Genomic DNA, 17,372 nt, shown 5'->3' on the forward strand with positions numbered 1-17,372 from the left:
TGAGTAGGAGGAATGACTAAGAACTAAGAATTAATTACTTGATTAATTCTCTGATTATTCTTTGCAAGTATTAGAAAAGGTGTTATTATCTGCTGAAAGTTCATTATTTAAATTGTGCTTTGATGAGAACAGAAAACAAGGGAATCAGTTACTCAGAGTGGTCCATTAGTAGTGTATTAAAGATAAATGCAGAATTCCACGAAACTTTTCCCAAAGATGACATTTATAAGGTTGTAAAATAGCCTCCCACAGAAGCATCTGAAGCCCTGTCACTTCACTGATAGGTTACTGAGACCAAGAGGACGTAATACCTTCCTAAATTAATTGCTGTTTGAACTGGAGAGAAAATTTTAAAAAGTTGGTTTGAAGATTCACAGTGACTGTAAGTATCCCACAGCCCTTGCAAAACTGTCAAAGAAACTGGATTTATTTCTGTTTTGAATGTCTAGGTTTAACTTCTAGCTATTGGCCATTGCTGATCTTTTAAGGCTGAAGAAACCTCATTAGCTAATTCTAATTCTCTCTTAAAATACTTATAATCTGTGATTAAGAAATGTCTCAGTCTTTTCTTTGTAAAATTAAAGAGGTAAATCTTTGCATATCTTTCTCCAGAATGAAGTTTCCTGATTCTTCACTCATTCTTGTGTCTTTTCCCTCAATTCTTTTTAGTTCCATAGAACCTGAAGCCTCTGAAATAGGCTCCGAACATCAGCAGCAGTTGCGCCAATGCCAGGTTGGGATGTGATATAATTTCTTTGCTTCTTCTACTTGATATTACATCTCTAGTACATGCATTATGCTGCTGAAGACGTCTGTATTAAACCACTTAGATTCTATCCCTTGCTAGACTTTTACCAGTTTGCTTCTGGCCTCCTTTCTCATGTTTAAGAAACAAGATCTCTTAATTTTACCTTCAGAACTCTGTACATGTCTGTCCCAAAACACTGTTGTCTCTGTGCAGTTTATTGAATTCCTCTCTGGATTGTTTTGCTTTCTTGTCCTCTTTATTCCATACCACTTCCCAAAATTTCACAAACTTACTAAATAATAGTTTAACTTTTTCTCCCATGCCAGCAATAAAAATAATAAACAGCACCTGGTAAGCCAGCATCTGTATGGGATTGAAAGTTCAGTTGCTGAGTGAACATTTGCCATTTACTATTTAATTTGGAAAGGTATCAGCTGGTCTCCAATTCATCTACACTGTACTATGTTTATTTTAAACCAGCCAAGTTTATTATTCAATAATTCAACTCTGGTGCTCTTCAGAAGCCTGTTACATCAACCCTATTACTTTTTTTCAACCAGGCTCATCAAAACTAGGACTGGATTAATTAATAAGATTCCTTTTCCATTACACATTTTTGACGAATATTAATTGTTTATTGGTCGAGCTCTGCCACAGATGTTCTGTGTTCTTGCCCAGGACTGGTGTGCAGCAGACAAGCCTGTGATGATTACCCCCTTTTTAATGTATGTGATGTATGGAGAGCATCCACTTATTTACCTCCTTCTAAAATCTTCCCAAAGTTTCAGAAAAGCATTGTGTTGCAGTGAGCCGGGGGCATACATACAGCAGCTACTGGATTTCACTAAGGGCTTTTAATTTTTAATGCTATTCTAGATGTGTCTGTTGGTTTTTATTATTGTATCATACTCCCTTCTGAGCAGCAGTTTGCATACAGAATCTCTTGGGTATGTGCTTCTTGAGAGAAGAGGCAGGAGAAATCTTTGGGAAGATCACCTGACCCAGCCTGAACTGTTTTGTTTTCCATTCTTTTCCTGCACCTGTCAGACGAGCATTGGAATATCTTCCAGTAGTGCATTAGGCAAAATGATCATGCATCTTTCAACTGTTGTTTTTACAACCTCCCCTCTGGAGAGGAGTGTATTAAGTGCAGCATATTATTTTCATAGGATTTTAAGGTGGTCTGACTTCTGTGAAATGTGTATCCTCTTACATATTTTAGAATCGTAGAAACATTTAGGTTGGAAGAGACCTTGCAGAGTCCAGCCATTAACACAGCACTGCCAAGACCACCACTAAACCATGTACCTCAGCTCTTGCTGGCAACACTCTGTCTGATACCGGCCAGGATGCCATTGGCCTTCTTGGCCACCTGGACACATGGTGGCTCATGTTCAGCCACTGCTGACAGGCACCCCTGGGTCCTTTTTCAGAGGGCAGCTTTCCAGACACTGCCTCAAGCCTGTAAGGCTGCTGGGGGTTGTTGTGACCCAAGTATAGGACTCGGCACTTGGCCTCGTTGAACCTCATATAGGTCTCCTTGGCCCATCGATCGAGCCTGTCCAGATCCCTCTGCAGAGCCTTCCTACCCTCCCACACATCAACACTCCCACCCACCTTGATGTCAGCTGCAAACTGACTGAGGGTGAACTCGGTCCCCTCGTCCAGACTGTTGATAAAGATACTAAACAGAGCTGGCCCCAACTCTGAGCCCTGGGGAACCCCACTGGAGATTGCCCACCAGCTCGATGTATCTTCATTCACCATCACTCTGGGCTCGAACATCCAGACAGTTTTTACCCAGTGAACCGTGCACTCATCCAAGCCAAGAGCAGCCAGTTTCTCCAGGAGAATGCTGTAGGAGACACTGTTAAAGGCTTTACTAAAGTCCAGGTAAACAATATCCTTTCCCTCATCCACTAAGTGGGTAAACCTGTCACAGAAGGAGACCAGACTATCCAGGCAGGACCTGCCTTTCCTAAACCCATGCTGGCTGGCCTTGATCCCCTGATTGTCATGCAAGTGATTGCATCCAAGATGGGCTGTTCCATAACCTTGCCTGGCACCGAGGTTAGGCTGACAGGCCTGTAGTTGCCTAGATCATCCTTCTGGCCCTTCTGGAGATGGACATAACATTTGTCAACCTAAAATCTTCTGGGACCTCCCTGGTTAGCCAAGACCACTGATAAATGATGGAGAGTGGCTCAGTGAGCTTTTCCCACAGCTTCCTCAGTATCCTCAGGTGGATTGCTATAGACATGTATGTGTCAGTGGTATAGCAGATCACTGGCCATTTCCCCTTGGATTATGGAAGCTTCATTCTGCTCCCTGTCCCTGTATTCCAGCTCATGGGGCTGAGTACCCTGAGAACAACTGGTCTGGCTATTAAATACTGAGGCAATGAAGGCATTGAGTACCTCTGCCTTTTCCTCATTCTTTGCCTTTATGTTTTCCCCTGCTTCCAATAAAGGATGGAGATTCTCTTTGTCCCTCCCTTGGTTGGTAATATATTTATAGAAATGTTTTTTATTGTTTTTATGCAGCAGTAGCTGTACTTTTATTTCACATAGGAGATGCTTAAGAATTGAACCACGTACCTTTAGTGAAAGCAGATGACATTTGAAGTAGTCTGCACTTCCTGAACAAATACATTCCACCATTTTGATGAGACACTTTTTTCTATTTCCACTGATTCAGAGGATCACAGTTGCTAACCATTTTCTTCTTCTGGACCTTGACTATGTGTTGGAGATGTCCTGAGTGCAGACAACAAAGGTGAGGGCATAGAATTTCAGAGTTCTTCAGGAAACTGGAATAGACAGTGGAGGAGAGACTTGATGTGCCATGATGTTCTCAGCTGGATGAGATTCTTTTATCAGGTATCTCTATGTCCACACCTGTCCCATAGTTGTATTTATCTATCCAGCCCAACCTGACAGACATTGGTCAAAAATAGCAGGTATGGGAGCTTAGCACCAGCGTTCATTGTCAGCTCTTCTACTGCATATTGGAAAGAAAGATTCATTCTCTGAGGCACTGGAGATTTCAGGTTAAAATGTTACTGTACTCAAGTCAGGAAGAAGGGATATTTGATTCAGGAATCTTAGAGTCCAGGACATGTTGGCAAAGCTGAGTTCTGGGTATACAGATGGGCCAATGATTAATGGCTAAAACCCAAGAAGAGCTGTGTTATAAATGGAGGGATTCATGTTATTTCTCCCAGAGCATGACCATGCTTCTTTGCAATGACCAGTTTTGATGCCTGCTGGAGTTATGGAGAATAGTTTGTCATCCACTAACAAGTTGGGGCAAAACTTATAGGCTTCAGGTATGTCAGATAGGTTTTATTTGTCCTGGTTTTTTTTCCTGACATTTTTCTTATATAGTAAGCCTCTTGCTCAAATTCATCACCTTCCTAAGAGTAGAAATGCAACTCTGAAATACTGAAAACAATTAGCCCTTGACAAGACATGATCAGAAGCATCTAACTAAATCCCTTAAGAGCAGCAGTTACCAAAGTTTCCTATTTGTGAAGACCTTTTTGTTGCCACATTATGGTTTTCCTGTGCAATTCCAGGTCTGTGAGCATTTCTAGTTCTGGGCTCATGATGCAGCCTCATTTGGGAAACCTTGCTCCTGCCTTGTGGGTTCCCCACAGAGCAAACACTCCTTGTTGAGCCCCTTGAGTCAAGAAGTGTGTACCTCCATGGGACTCTGTTTCTCTCTCCTTTGTGATCTCTGTTAGAAATGAGAAAGCCTCAACAGTGCTACATAAGAGGGATGAAGGCTTTCATTCTTCCTCTGTGTATTATTACTTTTTTAATTTTTAAGAACAGAATCCTTGATCTCCTGTTTTCTTCTCTAGCACATGGGACACAGTCATTAATAAGTAGCTGAGTGGATTTGGGAACACATCTCTGTGCCAAGAATAGGGAGGTTTCCACAGAAGGTCTCCCAGTGCTTTAATTTAAATAACTGCTCATTGAAAATTTATGTCATTATCAACTTAGCGCAGCAAAGATGGTGTTGGTGTCAGTGGTGCAAACTGACCACAAAGCCATCCTATTAATAAACAGTGTCTGCAGCCACAGTGGGATTTTACTGTTTTAAAAAATTTGCCTACTTTTGGCTGTGCAGTGGAAAAATAATGCCTGCTGGAGTGTTTGTGTCTCTGTCTGTCTTCTGATTGTGACCTGGAATGAACTCACTTATGTAATGTTTCCTAGCAGCAGTGCTGCTGCTGGAGACAGGGCTGTTTCTGTGACCAGAGGTAGCTCCACCTTCAATTTTAAAGGTTTTTCTAGCTATTCAACTTAACAAATATCATGTCAGGAAAGAGAAGGTTTCTTCCCAGTCATCACATTACTGTCACTGGAAGCCAGTAGTGCTTTATCCAAGCCTCCTGTGCCAGGTGAGCTTGCTGTTCTTTTGTCTTGTTCTGTGTTGCCAAAGACTCCTCTTTTTCTTGTTTTGCAATTCCTCCCCTCCTGCAGGTAAGGAATTCTGGTTGAATATTGCAGTGAGGTGACTCCTGGTTAATATATGTTGTTTTTTTGATCTTGTGCTGAATGCAGACCAACCATGTGGTTTGGGAAGATTTTGATGTGTAGCTCAGGATGGTGGATTTTTGGTCAGATTTACAGGAACATTGCTATGGCAGTCCAAGGCTCTGTGGCAGACACTTAAAGGCTTTGGTGTCAGACCTTTGAAGGACTCAATCTCAATCTAACATAATAAACAATAATATTTAGTTTCAGGCCAGGAATTTTCTTCATAATTTATGATATTTGTGGAAGTCATGATTTCTTTAATGTAGCACAAATCTAACTATGCAAGGAGAGACACAAGAATAAACACCAGATGTGCTTCCAGGCCTAAATCCAGAGCTAGAAATCTATACCATACTTCATTCAAGAGCAATAGAAAGAGCGCTTGGATACCCCTTTATTTCTTTGAGCTGCCTTCATATTTCAAGAGCAGAGGCTTTGTAGCATGAAAGTGTAATTTAAGGATATTTCTATGCTGATTGCAAGCACTCAATTCTTTGCATTGTAAGAATTAAGTGCTCTTGGGATGGAAGTGATGAGTCTCAGCTGAAGTCTATCTTAAGATAGTCTGCTAGTGATCAGCTGTCTATAGCCAGACATCTGGCAAGGATCATATGGCAAGAATCAGATCTATAAGTCCAACATAACTCCCAGAGAGCAGTTAGACTGCTCCAGTGGAGTGTGCTCCCTGGGACAGTACTTCTGATACACATCTATGCCACAGACATGCATCCATATACAGCAGATCCCAGACTGCAACACTGAGTACCAGATATTCTGCTTTCTTTTTCTCAGATACTAGAGCTTATTTATAGGGCTTTCTGTTCCCCCTTCCCCTTCTCTTTTCTTTCCTCGTCTGTTGTTCTCAATTTTCCCTCCTCTCCACTCTTTTCTTTTCTAAATGGGTAAAATGACACATCTCAGCTTAGAATTTATGTTAACGTGTACTTGTCTCCTGTTCATGCCCATGATGGCTTATAAAGCCTGAAGGGAAATTGTGTAATTTAATGTCCATTCATGTGTGTTTTCAGTACTTCCCGTTAAACAGCTACATGCAGAAATGTTGGCAAGAACAGAAATAACAGAAATGCCATCCCTGCTATTTCATGGAGTACAAAGCAGTCATTACAGGGAAAAATTTGCCTTGTTTTCCTTGGGAATATCTGGTCGCTTCTAAGGATTTCTGCCCAATCCCCAGTTTATACTACAGTACACTATGGACGTGTTTGGGCTGGCTCCACACAGAGTAAGACAACACCCACAGTACATCCAAGCTAATGTGCCTCTGGATAGGGTTCATCAGTTCAACAAGCCATGTCCCTTGCATAATTTCACTGCATCTGGACCAAGCCGATGCATTTCCCTACCAAGTGCTGTCCTGCAGCATGACATAGCACAGCCAGCCTGGTAGGGCATCACCTTGGAGATCTCTCCATGTTGTGATACAAACCAATTAAAACCTACATGTGAAGCACTCAAATTTGTATTTCAGTTGAGTGTCCTCAGAGACATCCAGTGCACTTCTGTCCTTTCTCTCCTAGGTGTCTGGTACCCCTTTTTGTCTTTCATTGCTTAAGGCAAGTTTTCCCTTACTGGCAAGCTGCCTCATTTCAATAACCTTCTATTTTGAATTTGCAGTAAATAAGCATGGCTTTGGTTTTCTTCAGATGGCCAGAGCTGTATTCTGCAGTATAAAAACCACTAGTAGAAGGCAGAGAATAGAACTGATTAATCAGTAATAGCACCTCAAATGCATTTATTTACTTTTTAAGTGCTCTGGGAAATACTTTCCTTGAAAACTGCAAACTGTGATACATGTAGATTGATGGCTGGGTGGCTTTACTGAACATAGAAACCAACTCTGTATACAGAGTGACTGGAGGTGTAGAGACCTTGCTGACACCTCTGTGACATAGGATTAATCAAGCAGGATAAGGTCATACTAGAAAACTTGCTGGAATCTCAAAGCAGAATCTGACAAACCTTGAAAGGTCAAAACTATGAGCATTTTGCATGGATTCTCCTTTCCTGTCTCTGAAGCCTACTTCCTCAAAAAAAGTTAAAAGAAGAAATGTACTTTTAAGTTCCTCTTTGTAAATGAAATCATAATTGATGGAAAATAAAGGCAATTGATGTAATATAAACCTCCTGGTAACTGGAGAAGGTGCTGCAGAGGCTTCCCAGCAGTTATACATCGAGAAAAATTCTTAATCTCTTAGATAATGTGGAAAAGAAATGACATTTATTATCTACAAGTTCTCACAGGCTAAGGATGCAGTTTATAAAACTGTATTTGGCTTTCCCTCCTTTTCCTCCTTTATTGTAATCCTTCACCACGGATCATTTTACATCCAAACTCACCTTCATCTGTTATCATACTTCAGTGATTTATCAACATCACAAAGGTCTGATTAATAAGGCTAGAAGGACATCCATCAGAAGAACTGAGAATGTGTGATCATTTCCTCTCAGGCTCTCATTAGCTGTGCCTGTCCTTCAGGGAGTTTTATCTTTGTCTATTTCCAGACTTAATCGTACGAGGTTTAAAAATAATATCCTCAAATTAATCTTTTGTTTCTCTGGGTTTTTAAAACCTTTGGTCAAGATGGAATATGATCTCCATACTGTCAACTGAAATAAGTAGAAACAACCCAAACTGTCCATGTACACTTTTAATGAATGAGCAGGCAAGTCAGAATAATAGAGGGCTTGATTCAGCTTCCTTCATTCAAGATGAACAATACAAAGATCTACAGATAATCTTATGATCATATAACATATTTGTGGGGTAGGTAGGAATTACACTCTCAGTGTCTTTTCCAAAAGGATTTCCTTTTCCTTTACATTGCTTTGGTTTAAAATGAAATACATCTCTGGTATTTTCAGATTGCTACGATTAAGTGAAGCGGGGAAGGTTTTGTTTCAGTTTCTATACTAAGCTCTTTTTTTAATGAGACACTCCTAGGTTAAAAATACCTTTTGAAAGCAACTTCCCACGTCTTTCCTACATTAGTGACAGATTGGAGAAGAAAATGTGGAGTACGCCTGAAAGTGATAAGTTGAGGTTAGAGGTCTAGCCAAAGTCAAGTGCTAGGGAGTTTCAGCTGTAGAGAGCTGATGCTTTGAATTATAATCAAGTGATTAATGTTTCTAATGTAAGTGGGTTTGGGAGTTACAAGGACTTGCAGCAACAGCTTGGATAAGTATGGTGAAACCTGCTTTTAGAGATATTTTATTTATAGCACATTCATTAGGTCAGAGAGAATGGACAACATGTGCCTATGTGGTTAATGATAAATCCATCTGAGGACTAAACTAGTCTGCCGAGTTATGAGAAAGCCATTTGTAGGTCAGATTTTTGTGGAGAGAGACAGACTTGAGAGAAACAATTCCGATTTGTTTGGGGGTGGGGGTAGAGCAGGGAGAGGGGACAAGATGGAACCAGCTTTTCTCCTTTTGCAAAATACATAGGATGTAAATGTTACAGATCTTCATTAATTTTAAGAGGTCATTTGCCTGTGAGGTGCATGTAGTTGGCTTCATAAATACCAAAAATAGAATGGGAAGGAGCAGGCATGCCTGGAAAGGTATAATAATAATAATTTTTTTATAAAATATCAGATAATCTAATGTTAACATATGAAAACTGCAGTGATTTCTGAAATTGCAAAAGCCAGAAAAGAATACATCTCTGAGGCATTGTAGTTTTCCTTGTAGGATTCAGACATTCTAGTATGAAATGAAAGGTATTCAAGAAAAAAAAATTATGTAAGACTATTCCTTCTGTTTGAATTCACCACACCTTAATCCTGCTGCTGTAAGCAGTTTAAGATACTCTTTCAAATAGAAATAGTTTCGCCACGGTGAGAGCATAGTTAATAAACCCAGTATTTCGGCACATGATTCATGTTGTGGTTTTAGTTATAGGTCTACCAATAAGATAAAAAAAGACTGTCCCTATCCAGGGTTGTGCAGGTCCTTCTGCCACAGCTCCCACAGCTTTCCATCATGGACCATGATGCCATTTGGATTAAAAAAAAAAAAAAGGAAATGAAAGCAACACAAACAAGCAAAATAAATCCCTTATTAATTCCCTTTATACAGCAGCCAAATGCATAAGTGTGTTATTTCACTCTAAAATCTCAACAGTTTCACACTGCAAATCCTCATAAATAAACAGGCAAAACCTGTCCTTTTAAGACAAGCTTTTCCCTGCCACTACACTTATTTTTAGGTAAAAATGGAAATGTGATGTTCATTTTCAAGGAAGCTAATTGCAAAGTGACTACTCTCAAATGTGTTACCCATGCCTTTTCTGGGCATTGCTGCAGGTGTTGTTTGTGAATGAGTTTAGATTATCAGAACAAACTTTCAAAAAAAGCTGACTGATTATACTAAGCATTTTTATATAGAGAAAATGGCACCTAGTGCAGAAATACTTAGTTACACATGTATAAGTACAACAAAACCAAGTATAGAAATCTATTTCAGATTAAGTCACATTGAAAAGTCATTTATTACTCTCAGGATAATGAGTTAATGAAAGACATGGTGGCTTTGCTCCTCTCTTGACACTTTATAATCCAGACTGGACACCCTGCTGAGAAGATGTACTTCAGTGCCAGACAGGTTCTCAGGCTCCAGCAGTAACTGCATGAAACCTAATAGCCTAATCAGAGTCTACCTCATTCAGAGGCTACACAAGATAACTTGTTTCTGGCATCAAAAGGCATGACAATACTATTATGATATTTATTTTATAGATATGAAATATCGATTTTACTATTCCAGGTAAACACATATATTGTTTTTGGTCCTCACGTTAGACACTGAAAAATTTGGTGCAGAGACTGAAAGAGTTAGCTAGGCTCTCTCCATAATCCCTGGACTAGGAGGGGCAGCTCCAGAGGCAATTCACCTCACCTGTCTCAAACTGTGTTTGGATAGGACAAATTATCCTCTACAAGTGCCAGTCTCTCTTTACTAACTACAGAGACAGCACTTATTTAGTTCAGATCTACCTTTGAGGTGGCTCAGCTGAGTGGAGATATATCCACTCCCTGGATTTAAGGACCACACTTGTGCTTTGAATGACAAAGGCAGAGCTCTAGGGGTTGATATGCTCCTTGCCTTGGACAGTTTACAGACAAAAACCAGTATCTGAAGTGCAAGACATAAGGATATTAAAGCTGTGCAGAAAAGTCTGAGACTCACAAGGGCAAGCTTGCATTTATCCAAGGCTTCAGTCTTGTGGTCTTTTGGGCAACTTGTCATTCTGAAATGAGCTATATTTAGTTTATTGGTTAAGTTAATTAAATAGCACCAGGGCCCTGCAACTGGAAAGCTTTTATGGTGTTAAGTGTTATCTCAGTCCCTGTTTATCCCAGTCCATCAGCAGGTCTCTGGCATGGCTTGAACATTATCATGGACCAGAGCTTTTGGGGGTTTAAGGGCATTTAGCCTCCAATATGCACATGGCTGGGCTGTGTCTGATGGCCTCAAGGCCAAAGGCCAGCTCTGCCCCTGTTTAGTTCATTGAAAGGTACACCAGCAGTCTCTTCCTTTTCTGTTTTTATTTTACCTTGCCAAAATCAGAACAGTGGGGAAACACCTGTAGTATGCTGGGCTTGATACAGGGTTAGCCTTACTTTGAGGTACTCTGGTGCTATCTAATTCCCTTCTGCTGTTCTCTCTAATCTGTAAAGACCTCACAAATCTGATTTTGGCCTGGTTACCCTAATCTGCATCATGGGCTGTTTGTTGACTTCAGTGGGCCACACTGGAGTATGTCAGGTTTTGGAGCTGATTGGTTTTTTGAGCTGGTTGAGCAAACAGATCTGCAAGATCTCTTCCTGACAGTACATGAGCTCTGATCTGAAAGGAGACACAGCCTCAGACATCTGTTTTAAGGACACAACTATTCTGATCTTATTTGAACTCAATACAAGGCTCTGTTTATATTTCTTTGATTAATTGAAAATAACCTCTCGTTAAGGGAGTGACAACCGATACCTTACGATTGTGCTCAAGTCATTCACAGGAGTGAAAAAAATACACCAAAGGTTAGGCAGGTCAAAGCCCTTGTTTGGATCAAAGCATATGTTGAACACTGTATAAATGCCAAATCTTAAAGTGTTTTGTATTTAAGGTTGAAGTTTGGAGTAAAATGATACTATAACAATAAATCCCTAATTCAGCTTGTTAGCTCGCTACTGAATTCACAAAGGCACAGCAAAGACAGAGATGCTTCTGATGGAACAACTTCATAGGAGTCCAAGTGTGTTAAAAATTTACAGCATAAGTGAGGTAATACCACATTCAGTTCTGGTAGGCACATTTCAAAAAGGACTTTAATGCAATGGAAATGGATCTTGAAAGAGTGACAGGTACGATTTTGTGGTTTGTCCATAAATCTCTCTTACCGTGAGAGACTAAAAAAGCTCAGCTATTTTTATTTATTCAGGACAAGGTTACAAGATGACTTGTCTGTGGTTTTGTAAGGTTGAGCTTACAAGGTGAGGGAGCAGCAGGCTCCAGTTTCCACTCAGAGCTGCATGGCTTGGGTACTTTCAACCAAAATATTTGATTGAAAGTTATGCCTGGGCTTGAAATATTCCTGCTCTTCTTAGGGTAAACTGAGGTTGGGCTGTACCTTGGTGGGCTGCAGCTTTCTCTGCTTATGCTTGATCTGCAGCTTTCTGGAGTGACTGATGAATGATGGCAAGGGTTGAGGGTAGAGAGTGAGACCAGACAAATGCAGATGAAAAAAGCAGCTTTTTTTCTTGACAGCATGATACCCCCTGACATAACTTATCTAAGATGGCTCATCCTTCCCTGAAAGCCTCTGATTCAGGCTGGGATATCTCCTTGAACGATGTGCCATAATTTGTAATGATTCAGGTGTGGTTTTGGGACACCAGTCTGTGGCTTCAGCTACGGAGGTGATCAGACCAGGTGACTGAAATGATCAAATGAGTCATCTCCCTGGCTTTAAAATATCCCTATTAAATAGGATTATATAAAAATTCTGATTTTAATAGGGATATTATATTCCTATAAACTAACTGGGAAATAAAGAGGTCTCAGGGAGTCCCTCTTTAGCCCGAGAAAGCTCAATTTTTGGAAAAAAAATATAAATCTCTCACCACTTTCAAATTTGTGACCAGAATGACTATGTTCATATTCTCTTTCCAGGAAAGAATTGAATCTGAGCTTAGAATTGGGTTTCACAGTCCCTAAAGTTTACTGTATCTGGTAGGACATCTTTGAGCAGGATGAGGAGTGATACACCTTCTTCCAAGTGAAAAGTTTCCATTTGACCTGCTACTCAGTCTACAGTCTGGACACCTCATCTACCTTTCTTCAGTGGTGTGGGCATCAAATCAGGAAGACAAGAGGACCCCTCAGAAAGTCCTATCAAAGGGTTTATGGCACTGCCTACTGCAATGGCAGGTGGGATTTACAAAGAGCCTAAAGTCAAGCTAGGTCTGGGCTGCCTTTGAGGACACATATTTTGGGGGTTTATGACTAAAGTATGCTTTCAAAATGCCACTCAGTTCAATAGTTGTTGTTCCCTTGTACCCCGTATGTAGAGAGGTGTTCAGAGGATTTGCTTTGCTGGAAGGTTAGAGTGGATATTAGGAAAATATCCTAACAGATTAGGAATAATGCTATTAGGCAATCCACTAGATTGGATATCACGAAAAATTTCATTACTGAAAGGCTGGTCAGGCATTGGAACAGGTTACCTGGGGACATGGTAGAGTCATTATCCTTGAAAGTGTTAAAAATTGTGTGGATGTGGTAGTTGGGGCTATGACTTAGTGGTGAACATGGTGCTGCTCGTTGGACTCAGTGATCTTTGAGGTCTTTTTCAACCTTAATGACTTTATGACTGTGATTCTGAAGTATTCATCCAACTCTGTTCAATTAAGGCAGTTTCTTGCATCCTTCACAGCAAAGGTCTGTCTACATGCGCAGTGTGATTTTTTACGTCTGTGGGTCGTGCCATTGTCACATCTTGCCAGTGCCTGGGCTGCCACTTGCCTTGTCCCCGAGGCGTGTGGACCGTGTGCTCCTCACCAGGCTGGGCACAGGACCACAAGCAGCCCTGGCCCATCATCTCCTCCGCTGTCCCCTTGCACTGGGAGCCGCGGGCAGCGCTGCATTTCGGAGCGACCGCCCGCAGCCCCAGGTAGAATGTCCGGGCTCTTGCCGGCAGTAGCTGCCCCACGGAACGCAGGGAGGGGGACCTTGCTCCTGCTTGCTGCCCTCGGGCACACGACGGAGCATTCGAGGAGCTTAGAAAAGTCAGAAAACTGCTGAAAATGGCATTTTGCTCTCAATGTCTAACATCATCACACCACTGCTGCTCAAATAAATAAACTCTGATGGGAATCCCCCCCGCCCCCCCTTCATTCCTTGCTTTAATAAAACTTGTCACAGCGATGTTTTCTTTTCCAGTCAGCAGATTTTTACGCTGGTTAATGAGGGGGAAAAATTTCTCTCTTCCTCCCCCCCCACCCCCCTACCCAAATTGCCTCCCCTTTCTTTCATGTCAGGGGCCAAGTTTGGATTGGAGCCTGGTGAAGTTTCTGTGTCATTTCCTGTTGCTGCCCTGCTCGACACTCGCTCCCGCGCTCGCTCCGCTCTCCAATCCTCCCGCAGACGCACAGGGCGCCCGCCCTCCCGACCGCCGGCTTTTGGGGAGGATGTGAGAGGGCTGGGGCAAACCTCACGCTCCCGCCTGTCACGGCGCATTCCTGCTCTCACCGTCCCCACGGGCTCAGCTCCCGACCCCGCTGCCGGGAACGCCAAGAAAGCGAGCGCTGGAACAACTTTCTCCTCTCCAGGCAGCTCGCTGTACTTCCCAGGCGGCTGGGGAACCTGAGGCGGTGAGAGCAAAACCATCCTTCTCTTGCAAACTTCGCCACCGACGCCGTGGTCCTGTCCATGCAGGTCGGGATGCTGGCGTTGGGTGTTTCGGAGGTGGGTGGGCGACGGGCTGCGGTGCGGGAGGGACGGGAAGGGACGGGAGCCCGGCGTGCGCCTCGCTCCCCAGGAGAGCTCAGCATCTGCGAGGGCTGGCATTGATACTGTTTTTGCAGACGCTGGTGACTTGATGTGACTGATGGAAAAAAGAGCTGTTTAAGGGAGGGAGAAAGCAGTGTGAAGCTGTACAGAAACTGGGCAGGCAGTGAGTGAAGGTGAGGGAAAGAGCAGGGGCTGCTCAGCGTTTTCTCTTACGTGCTTGCCTTTATGCTTCAGTTTAGCGTTCACAGGTTTTTCCCAGGACTGGCTTGCGGCAGCGCTCACGGGGTTTGTGAGTGTGTACGGTCCCGGCGATTGCTTTTCTGATCAGAAAGAGCTGATACTTGCTGGAATTTGTGTTACACTCGCTCAGAGGAGTGGGCACAAATCAGCTGGCATCCGTAAAATCCCGCATGTGATGCCTTTCCTCTGCCATTGCCTTATTTGCTCGCTGAACACACATATATTTATTTGGTAGGAAAATGACACAAATGCTTGTGCTTTAAAGTGGAGCAACTGTGACTTCATGTACTATTTCTGTCATTTCTGGCTCGTTCAGTCTTGACTGTTTCTTGGACAAACAAGGCGTAACAAACTGACGGATAAATCCTGAAGCATGTGCTGGAGCCAGTTCCCGGAGCTTTCAGAGTTAAAAGGCTTTCTTGAACTCACTGACACAGGGCAGTAAATCTCAATGTGTCAGTAAGTGAGGGGAAAAAAAGCACTTGCAGAGCATTACACACCGGCAGATAGAGTGTGTGCTGCACAAGCCCAGGTCTTCACAGGCAGGATTAGCTCCCAACACCTCCAGCTACTCAGCAGCATTTAGAAAGGTCAATTGTATGTACAATATTTACCAGCTAATTATGAGTGAGGGAATAAAAGCCTTGGAGTTGGCCCCGGGAAAAATAATCCTAAGGCTTTGTGTACAGTGTGTTTACCTCCAAGTCATTGCTCAATTCACGTTGCTCCCTTAACTCCCCCTCATGCTAATTTTGAAGTAGAGTCCTCTGTTCCCTCCTCCCTAGAGGGAATGTGGTGGAAGAAGGTAGAAGATGGGAACATAGGAAGGGGGCTTTGGGCTCACCCTGAGCACAGCAGTCCTTCTCCCCAGCCTCTAAGAGGCACCTTCTCCCATGGCTGGGGAAAGTTCAAGCTCCCTGACCAGCCTTGGCATCCCTTGTCTTGCTGAGCAATGGGGGACCCAGGAGACCTTGCTGACAGCTTTGCCTGAAGCTGGTTTCTAAGTAAAAGCTCAGTTTGTTTCACAGTTCCTATATTGAAAGCCTTTTTTTTTTAAATGGAGTTGAGTAGGAAATCCTTTTTTGTGTCTTCCCATCTCCCAGACTCTTTCCAAGTACTTTGCTACTTCTTACTGATTTATTAAAAAGTATTCACTTTCAGTATTCATACAGCTGGCTTATATATGCACTGTTGAGTTGGTCTTGAGGGTCTGTGCTACCACGCTGGTGATACACATTAGCTGGTCTCAGATGACCTTTGGGTATTGTTGGGATTTAGGAAGGGCCAGGACGCTCCAAAAGGCAGTTTGGATTTGGCGACCTTGTTTGAGAGTGTAAGAGAGTTTAATAATACACAGGCGTAGGGCTGTGCCAGTTGGCTTCAGGGCTGAAGAATGGGCTCTGGCATGGGTTAGTTTACTAGCAGAGACATAGCCAAGAGAATAATGAGCTCATGTAACAGAGGGAGGAGAGAAGCTGTAGTAGGAGTTGCTCCCAGCACCTCTTAGGAGCCTAAGAAACAGTATTTTTATCTAGAGCTGTGCTCTGTATTTCTCAATATGAAAGGAAATGGCATGACAAACTGGCATTTTTAAAGGGATCCAGTAGTCAAGTCAGCTCTGAGGTGAATGGAATCATTGCCTGAACAAGGGGACTGAGGGGCTAACTGTGCTTCAGGGGCTGCTTTGGGTGCTTGAAGGGGGATTGGAACTGAAGTTCTCAGAAATCCACCCATATATATGTCTATACAGGTGTTGAGAGATGAGCCTCTGTCTCAAATGTGGTTTTTGGGAGTCTGTTTCTAAACTATCCTAAAACTTTACCTATGGGAGCTATAGTTGGAGATGAACATAATTTCATCCCTAATTTTTTTGGATTTAAATGTGAACACACTTCACTTTGAGATGGCATCACTCCACTGATTTCAGTGGAGTTACTCCTGATTTATGGCAGTGGAGGGCAGGTAAGAATCAGCCCCTTAATCCTATTTTTTTTCTACCACATGCAAAGGAGAAAACAAGATGAGAAAAACCCACTCAGGATGAGATCATGACAGGAACTGAAGGGTCTCAAATACCACCAAGACTTTCTTGGATTTCTGACTTGCCCTAAATCTCAGTATTTTGTTCTGTTAATGGAAACTTGTTCTATGTAAAAGCAAATGCTGGGTCCCTGCTTTTACATAAAACTGCTGTAAAAGCAAAGACAGGTCCCTGTCCCATTCCTCTCCTTGTGTGAGCGTGTTCTCCACACCACATGGTGCTAGTGTAGCCTTGACAGATGAGTCAAGGAATGGCAATTCCAGTTCTGCTCCTTACCTTGGGAAAGTGCTCTGGAGCCCAACAGACTTTACTGTCTGGAAATATTTCCTGTTGCACAACATAAATTGTCTGTTTCAGTTTAATCCTGTTGTCTTAGATTACCTCACCAAAGTACTACCTTGAGTGAAGCCTCTCTCTGCGGCCACTCCACTACAGTGGCGGAACCAGTATTGTGAGAGGCTGCAGGTTGTGAAGATTCTGCAAGAAGGTGGGATGAGCACGTGCTTCCCTTCCCCCTTTCCCTGTCTTGCACAAGGGCAGGGTGAACAAGTCCGGCTTTGTAACAGTGGGTTTGTGCTAAATTTAGACCCTGAGCCAGATCCCTCTGCAGCTCCGCAAGCCCATGATGGCCACTGAGACCTCTAGGAGAGATCTCTTAGCCCTGGTGACTTCTCATGGCTCTGGTGGTCCTTTTCTCTGAGCTGCTTCAGTGCTTGAGCTTGGCTCCTTGTTCTGCCTGAGGCTGCTCCAAGGATGCGCTGCT

At 42.7% G+C, this 17,372-nt stretch overlaps 1 protein-coding gene across 5 annotated transcripts in view; it reads left to right on the forward strand.

Moving 5' to 3' along the window:
- EVA1A (eva-1 homolog A, regulator of programmed cell death) overlaps positions 1-17,372 on the forward strand; it is a 212,955-nt gene that overhangs the window by 132,270 nt on the left and 63,313 nt on the right. The window contains exon 1 of one of the 5 annotated variants that reach the window (XM_064650684.1): positions 5,084-5,159. The exons of 1 other annotated variant lie outside the window; for it this stretch is intronic. The gene's annotated coding sequence lies outside the window, so the exon portion shown is untranslated. Of the gene's footprint in view, positions 1-5,083; positions 5,160-13,908; positions 14,284-17,372 lie in introns of those variants that run through there. 3 more of the 5 variants (XM_064650680.1, XM_064650681.1, XM_064650682.1) reach the window with 3 other exon arrangements.

This window comes from Pseudopipra pipra, chromosome 3 (assembly GCF_036250125.1).
Source record: "Pseudopipra pipra isolate bDixPip1 chromosome 3, bDixPip1.hap1, whole genome shotgun sequence".
Taxonomy (NCBI): Eukaryota; Metazoa; Chordata; class Aves; order Passeriformes; family Pipridae; genus Pseudopipra; species Pseudopipra pipra.